Source organism: Myotis yumanensis, unplaced genomic scaffold, assembly GCF_028538775.1.
Source record: "Myotis yumanensis isolate MYYU_CA2020_CCGP unplaced genomic scaffold, mMyoYum1.0.hap1 SCAF_12, whole genome shotgun sequence".
NCBI lineage: Eukaryota > Metazoa > Chordata > Mammalia > Chiroptera > Vespertilionidae > Myotis > Myotis yumanensis.
This window is the reverse complement of record NW_027223763.1, coordinates 56112742-56121715: the sequence shown is the minus strand read 5'-3', so window position 1 is coordinate 56121715 and position 8974 is coordinate 56112742.

The window sequence follows — 8974 nt, the reverse complement described above, 5'->3', positions numbered from 1 at the left end:
TCCCTTGTCATCTGTCAACATTTCCCACTTGTGTTGTCAACCACTCAAAGGCGGTGTCCCCACAGTGAATGGTGACAGATGTTTCAGCTGATGCACCTGAACATTAGCCATGCAATTATTACGGGATTCTGAGACAGGCGGCAAAGGGTTGGTGGGTGGAATAGTGTTCTCAAGGCAGCACCCCTAAGTCAGGCTCTGCCCTTTGCAGCAGAGAAAGTTAGATGGGGGAGGGGGTCTTTCCACATAGAGCACCCGAGAGAGGGGGGCCATGGCAGGGACTGACTGCAGGGAAGAGGCAGGAATGGGTAAGCCACGTGGGCCCTAGAGCTGTCCCAAGAGAGTGCTCTGGACGTGCAGGTGAAGTGGGGTCCTGAGCAGTCCGAGGAATACCTGTCTGGCCCCTCCCAGCAGCTGGACTCCCTTCTGCCTGTCAGGACTCTGGGTGAAGCCGTCTGTGAGATGAACGAGGCAGAGACTGTCTCACTTTAATCTCTGTAGCCCCGTGTCTACAGTGGGATCCCTGGCACATAGTAGGCCTTCAGCAGCACATGGTTATCTGGGAAAATGAAAACAGGAGACGGTGATTATTACTAATGGGCATTTTAGGCAGTCATTGCTGAAAGGAAAAAAAAAAAACAAAAACAAGGATTGAAGAATGGGGTGGGGAAAGGGAGAGGGAGAGGGAGAGGGAGAGGGAGAGGGAGAAAAGGCAGCACTGAGCTCAGGGGTACTTCAAAGGCAGAGGCCAGGGTGGGGCATTCAGTCCAGCCCCAGTCCCTCCCCCCCGCCCACCCGCCAGAGAATACACACAACACACGTGAGGAGGGGAAGCAGGACCCGGTCAGGAGAGGATCGCATTCCTGAGAAGGGCAGTTACTCTGCTGCCAGCACTGAGTCAGGCCAGTAAGCTCCTGCCTGTGTGAGGCTGGCTGACTGTCTCCCGAGTGAATACAGAAATACCCGAAGGACGCAGCGCTCCACAGCAGTTGCTTCTGAAGTTGGAGTTACAGGCGAAACAAGTTGCCTTTGCAGCCTCGCGCACACCGCACGCAGAGAAGAGGAAGCGCGGGTAACAGCAGTCCCCCCTTCACTTGACCAAAGCAAATAGGCTTTTGTCCTTTTCAATTGTCTGCAGCAAATGTAAATTCTGGCCCTAAAAGTTATTCAGAGACCAGGGGCAGTGCGCACTGAAGGAAAAAAAGACAGAGCCCCAGAGGAGAGGCGGCTTGGTTTGGGGGGGTGCTGCAGGGCCCTGAGAGCCAGTGCCACCCCTCCTGGAGATGGTCTCACCTGTTTGCATTTTAGCAGAAGAAAGGCCAGGAACCCATCGGCGTGTCCTGCCCGGCTTTCCGAAGGCAGTGGCGTGACTCTTGAAGCTTCTTGCTGAAGATTTTTACTCTTTAGAAAAGAAGGAAGACTACTCAGAGCAAGTTGCTTTCCTAGCAAATGGTAGTTCCTGCCCCTCTGTGTGTGCGGGGGGAAGAGCCGGTTCCAAGTCCAGGAGGAAGGGGAAATGGTCAGTGTGAGGAGAAAAGGAACCCCCTCCCCAGAGGACCGAGCAGGACTCCCTGAGGAATTGAGTCTAGAGTCGGGATGATGGGCAGCCCGGCCCGCCAGCTCTCCTTGCACCGGGTCCTGGCTAGCAGAAGGAAATAGCATTTCTAGGCCATCCTCTCAGAAGGGCATGGCACCAGGCCGCCGCCTCCTGGCTGGGAAGCTGTCCCCAGGCTGATTTGCCCTTGCAGACTGCAGGGCTCTTCTTGAACAGTGATTTCAAAGAGTTAAACTGCTTCCATATGTCCAGCATGAGAATGGAGTTTGTAGCCTTTGGCAACCTCGGCTGAATCCAGCTGCAGCTGCTACCTGTGTGTTCCACTCTGTGTGTGAGTGTGTATGAGTGTGCGCGCGCGTGCGCGCACACACACACACACACACACACACACCACACGCCCGTGTGTGCAGTGATATCTGAACCATGTTCCGACCGTGTCAACGAAACTGTTATGTCTTTGTTGGGGGAGATATTAATTCTGAGCAATTACAGCTCCCTCTGCCCTCACTCCCTCCAGCCCCCCTCCCCTCCCTTCATCTGCTCAGCAAGGACCATGGACCATGTCAAACAATATACAACAGAGAAGAATGCAAATAAACTTTAGTCTGCATAGCCCAGCAAAGCAGTTAGCCGCCCACTTGCAAGATACTTAACTCTTGTACACATGATACACAAAGAACGCTAGCTACTTTCACCAATCCCTTTAGACCAAAAAAAAAAAAAAAAAAAAAAAAAGGCAAAAGAACTGATCCTTGTCTTTCTATCTGTGAGGTTGCAGTTCCTCCTGCTAATAAAGGAGCTTTTCCCATGATGCAGTGTGATAAGGATTGGCCTACATGTAGTCCAGAAAGCAACCGCCGATGTCTCCTTGATTAGGTGTCTTATCTTCCATTGAGCCGCATCTGATGAAGATTGCTGACAGCGTAATGGCTGGGAAAACATCGGACAGCTCCATAAAATGGCAGCTATGCTATGACATGTCAGCCAGGACCTGGTGGATGGTAAGTGTGCCGTGATAACATTGTTTCTCACCCACCCCCAAAACTCCCCCCCCCCCCCTCCTTTCTTTTGAGCTCCTCCTTTATTGTTCCATGCACGTGTTACCAAGTTCGCTGCCTGCGGAAAGTTCAAGCTCAAGTTGTGGGAGCCTGGGGCGCCTCCGTGCACCAGTGTGCTAGATAGGATTTCCCTGCTATTGTGGCTAGGGACATAGGCCTCCTTCTTCTTCTTCTTCTTCTTTTTAAGGTAGTGTGAGTTTTTGTTCACTTTAAAAAAGAAAGAAAGAAAAATGTAAATGGAACAGTACGGCCCCAGGCTGGCTGGTGTGAGATGTATGGAGGTGGGGCAGCGAGTGGGCGAGGGGAGCCTACTTGGCTAATTGTTCTTGCATTAGTCTTAAAACAGAGTAATGTACTTCTTTCTCCGGCTCCTCTGAATAATGATTTTGATAGTGTATTGTATCATGTTGTGTGCGGTTCCCTCATCAGTATGCGACTGTCCCCCACGCTTCGCCTTAATTTGGAATCCACCTCCCTTTCAATGAATACTGTAACTGGAGCAACCACTGATTACTATGCCACTCAGCGTAATTAAATTTAGTTAATGAGGATATGCATATTCAGTTCATTATTTTTCTTTGCTCGGGCAAATGTGTGTGGGTTTGTTGCTGGTTTTTTTTTGTTTTGTTTTGTTTTGTTTTATCCCCGTATTTGTTCAGCTGCAAGTTTGGGGAAGAGGGGGAAAAAAAAGCATAAAAATTCAGGACATTGATGAATTCTGTGATTCAACTTTTAAAATAATATTGGGAGGAGAGAAGTCATAACTTCCTTTAATCAGAATGCTGGTATTCGAGGCTGTAGTTTGGGGAAAGAAAACCTTTCACATCCAAAAAGTGCTACACGAAAAATTTCAATCTACTGATTTGTGGTGTGTGGACAATGGTCTGTTGTACACAGTAGTCGTGACATGAATGGGGAAATCTGCAGGCAACCACTCCAGTATGAATATTGAATTCATTCTTAGGTTAAAGCATCTGAACATTTATTTTCTTTCTGTCTTCTTTTTCTTCTTTCTCTTTTTCTTTCTTTCCTTGTGCCCCTTTCATTTGTGTCTTGACTCCTTTTGCTTGCTTGCTTGCTTTGGTAATTATTATGCTTACTGCAAGGGCTGTTTCCTCACAATTAGTACAGTGTGAGACAATGGGCACTTTATTCTAGGCGGGGAGGGCTATGGCTAGCCCTGCGGTCAGCCACCCCCGGTGCCCCGACAGAAGGGAGCGCCTTCCGAGTAGTCCTGGCTTCTGGCTTCTGGCGCTGCGGGCTGGGCAAGAGGGCTTCTTACTAATGTGTCTGGGTTTCCCAAAAGGTGGAGGTTTGCTGTTGCTTCTGGGATCTTCCCGAGCCCAGGGTGCAGAGAGGCAGCAGGCACTGTGTACTTCTGGTGCGCTGTCTCACCAGTGTGCGAGGTGGGAGCTGCGGCTGCTACTTGTTGCTGTTTTGAGTCCTCTGTCTCAGAGAGGAAGGCCAGTTCCTCACGTAGAGACGGAAGCCTGCCTCCCTCCCTTTCTTTTTCTTTCTCGCCATCGTTTCATTCCAATTGCAGTACTTTTTATAAGTGATAGAAACTCTAGCGTGGCAGATGTGCATTGCTGGTCGATTCTCCCATCGGACTTGAGCACTGCGTGTGGATATGGGTGCGGTGAACTCTTAAAATAACTGACTGATATTTGGAGAAAGATCTTGCAAAATGTGCACATGAGAGATTTGCTCGATGCGGCTGTACCAAGAACCTGGAAGTGATGTTTTAATTGTTACTGCTCATCTTGACTATTATTTTAGGCTGTTGACAGAAGTGAGTTTTAAAAATCAGTATTTTTGCTAGCTGGAAAAGGCATAGGTTTTACTCTCTCCCCCACCCCCTCCCCCACTTAAAAATTGGGATTCTTATGGGTATAGTGAGATACTGTGAATATTTCGCTGTTAAATTTCATCTTTCTCCTTGTGCACAGAGAGACATAGCTTCCTAAGAGAAGTGTGGTGTGAATGCTGTTGTTAAAGATTTGCGTACACCGATGATTTATTTTTTAAAGTCACGTTCTTTTATTACCTGAGAGGTAATAGAATATGTACAGGGACAGGTTCAGAGATAAAATGTGCAGTGCAAAATTTTTGCATAAGTTATTTTTTCATTGAGTCTTTATTAGGTCACATGAAGGACATGTTTCTTATGAAGGACAGTTCCATTTTAATAAACTTTGTGAGTTTGGGGGAAATGTCCGAGGGATTGATATTTAATGTGTCATTGAAAACTTGGAATGGCAGATGCTTTGTGGGAGGCGTAATTAATCAAACTACATTATTGCTCATCACTAGTCATATATTGGAAGAGAGGAGAGTGTGTGGCGCTGCTCTGCCAGCATTCCCCTGTGTTGGATTTAAGGAATATTTTTAAAAGGTGTTTTAAGGTTCTTACAAACCAGTTTATTCTTCTGTCACCACGACAGTGCATCTTTTATTTTTGCAATTACTCTGAGGTTTTTGTGTAAGAAAGGATATCGTATCCTTATTTGGCTTAATCAAATGAAATTTTAGTAACCAAATCCTGAATTCCGAAGCTGCAGTGTTAAAGTATCCCTCAATTGCTTCCTGACTTATTGTCTGTTTCACTTAGATTCTCTTACTGTGTGACAATGATCATAAATTCTACTTGACAGGGAAAAAACCCAAACAAGACGTAGTTGTCCAATTCTACATCTGTTTTCCTTCCTAGATAGGCATGTTTTAGTAAAACAGGGGGAGGAAAACCGTTTTATTGAGACAGCTAAAAATAAACAAGTACAAGAAGAGTAAACTCTTGTGTGTGTATGTGTGTGTATGTTAAATATCATCTACATACATGCAGTTTTTTTTAAAGGATGCATATGTTTTGCTTCTTTAGATTCTTTTGCATGTAACTTCTTTCAGGAGAAAGCCATGTGAGCCGTTTAAGTTACAGTTGGTTGGCTATATTTAGATTCCTATGGATGTTCTCTCACCTTATTTAAAATAGCACTTGTAAGTATGAAAGATGTCTCCGATAAATAGCACGATTGCATTAATGGTTATTGATGATGCTATAGGTTCCTTTTGAACCACTGGAAAATAAAATTAATTTGGGACCCTCCATTCTATTTTGTCCTGCTTTTTCAAGCTCCCTGTGAGACTCATTACAACTTCTTTGTTAGCTACTTGGTACATCAGGGTAACCAGGGTAATGCACCAAACAGTTTTCTCTAAATTTCATAAGTCTAATCCTTTGATCCCATCAGAACCAGGCCAGACCATTTGTAAATTTACCTTAATCATGACGGGTAATTATTTAAATGTTAAGCCATAAAATTAATTTGAAAAACAAGTTGCCAGTCTCTGAGACTTGAAATTCTCATAGTCTTGTAAATATCAATCAAAGCAAATGGGCATATAAGCCTAAAAATTGAACTAGATCTCATATTATCTAAGGCACAAAGTTGATTCTTGATTGAGCACCAATTTAGTCAATGTTAATGTACTTTTTATTTTTCTTGAAATAAAATAATTTACTTTTTGAGAAATTGTTATGTTTTAAAATATTGAACCGGTACCTTTACATAATTTTATCATTTGAGTCAAGACAATGTTAATAAGGTGAGAAATGCATGCCTTTTTTTTTTTACTGGTTTAAAAAGTCAAATATTTAATACAAATTTTAATTAAATAATTTGACAAATTTCAGTATAGGTTCGACAACATTGAAAAGACTGTTTTCACAGCAAATATTTCTCTAAAGTCTTCAAGAAGTTGAGGAACTTATGTTTGCTATTAGCTATTTTTAACTGAAAATCCTAAAATTAATATATTTTCTTATAAATGCTGGAACTAAAATATGTTACTATGTTTTACATTACTATAAGCAAAAGAGTTCCTAAACAGTCTTATTACTATGCTAAAGATCCATATGAAAAAGCTCTTACCTAGATGGATGAACACGTTTAGACTTTTATGGTAATCAGCCAGCCATGCAAAGATATATCTGGAAATCAAAATTATATATTTATTTAATTTCAAATTTGATGTCCTTTAGAAGTGTAATTGAATGTGTAAATGTAATTGAAACTGATAGTCACCATGCAGATAATAACCACATCAACTAGTTTCCTGAGATATTATGTCTACACATCGCATCTATTTCCAGAATTAGAAGCTATAAAATTTGTTTCATTCAACAACTTGTCAAGAACTTGCTATATGCCATGAAGCGTTCTAGGTGCTGGGACGACCAAGGCTCGCTCTCCTTTCTGGAATCAAACCCAGGTCCCAGGGTTAGAGGCAGGGATACTCATGCTAACAAAGGCTTCTGAGTGGTTTCTGGTTTCTCTGTAATGTCAGTCAATATCTGTAGATTTGTCACTCATTGTCTAAGGTAGTTAATGTACCTTTCCAATACTCTTAGTCTCATAGATGAATGTTAACATTGCCAATTACTTGAGCCACCTCCTAGACAATTAATGACGTGGATAAAACTAAAAATGTATTCAATATCAACAGTAGTGATAATAAAACAACAGCAGTAGGGATGATGATGATGTCTGAGTGAAAAAAAATGATTTCAACATTTGTAAATGATGTCAACACTTTTCTGACCGTTCAAATTTTGTCCCAGACAGATTGCACTTTTAAAAATTACACATCTTCCATACCTATGTTCTTTAGGGCCGCATTTTCATTTGTAATACCGTCTTGGCATATTTAAATAAAAGTGAACTGTATGGAAGATGTGGTTAAGTACATTAATGTTCTCACAGTACACTTTCTGGCCTGTGAGTGATTTTTATTTCATTTTCCATGACCTAGTTTCACGTACATGCTTGCATAAGAAATGCAGCACAAACACGTTGGAAGAGGAAATAGCCTTTGAATTATGCCTTAGTCGTGATTAGATGGTTGTTAATGTAATCAGAGAGTAAGGAAACACAAGTGCCTGTCTATCCTCTTTTCCAGTTCTTTTTTGGATGCAAAGGGTCATGTTCTCAAGGCGCCTTATCTCCTCCATCTCTGGGAAAGCTGGTGTTGATTTCCCAGCGTAGAGACTAGTCAACAAAGGGAGGTATCCGAGGCTCACCACGTCGTTGAAACCACAGCATATTTCTGGAGCATAGCTGAATGATGTCAGTCACTATCCTTAGGTATTTTAAAATTCCCTGAGATTCTTTTGTGACATTTTTCATACTATGATTTGTAATGTATATTCTGAGGGGTTGAGAAAATGAACTTGGGTTTAGGAAACTATACCAGCGAAAGTATACCAGGCTAGTGAAAGAGAATCCCATTCCTCGGTTTCATTTCAATGTGTAAAAATAGGGGAATGCGCCTTCAGTGCAAAAATTCTTTCCAGAAGAGGCTCTGTTAAGGAATATATGCATCTGTACTATATATTTCACTAACTTTAAGCGTTTTAAATGTTATTGCATCTTATGTGCCTAGCAAAGAGCCAGGAGTCCAGAAAGGACTTGACAAATGTGAGTTATGATAATTATTATTTCAGCTTAGACTTAGCATGCTTTATAATGGGGCAGCTTTAGCATATCATGTAATGGACAGCTTTAATAACAATTTTTATTTCTCACTTTCTTCACACAAATTTTAACCCAGCACCTCTCTTAAAAATGACTTTATTCATAAAGCGATTATATTTTAACTTCTCACCACTCTGTTCATTTTCTGAGGTTAGAACATAATGGATATGTTTATGAGCACAGGGCTGAATCCTGGGAAATGTAGATTGGGTGACCCCTGGCAAATGCATGTGCCCCCCTCACGGCTGCCGGAGCCAGCTGTAAGGTGCAGATAATCATACTCATTACTTGTCTCTCGAACCTGTCGTGAGAATGAATGAGCTGAGCCGGTGAGGCACCTGGTGAATGCAGTGTAAATACCAAGTCCAGGACCCATCCCCAGGGGCTGAAACAAGCGGTGATTATTTACACAGGCTGGGGTCTGAGCGCTTAGTAGGTGCTCAAAAAAATACACAGGGTGGGTTACGTGACTGTAACTGTAGCAGTTTCTATGGGGCTTTCATAGCCACGTTGACTTTATTAACTGATATACTTTTTTTGTGGGAATTGCATACATCAAGTGAGTCCTAAAAACCCAGTCTTTACCATTTCAAATTGTAGCATATTTTTTTAAAAGAAGAGCCTGCTGAAGTATTTCCTTGTGTCAGTGAAATTCACAGCTAATATTACACATTAGCTGAATTTTATTTTATTTTTTAATATATATTTTTTATTGATTTCAGAAAGGAAGGGAAAGGGAGAGAGAGATAGAAACATCAATGATGAGAGAGAATCATGGATTGGCTGCCTCCTGCACGCCCCCTACTGGGGATCGAGCCACCAACCCAGGCATG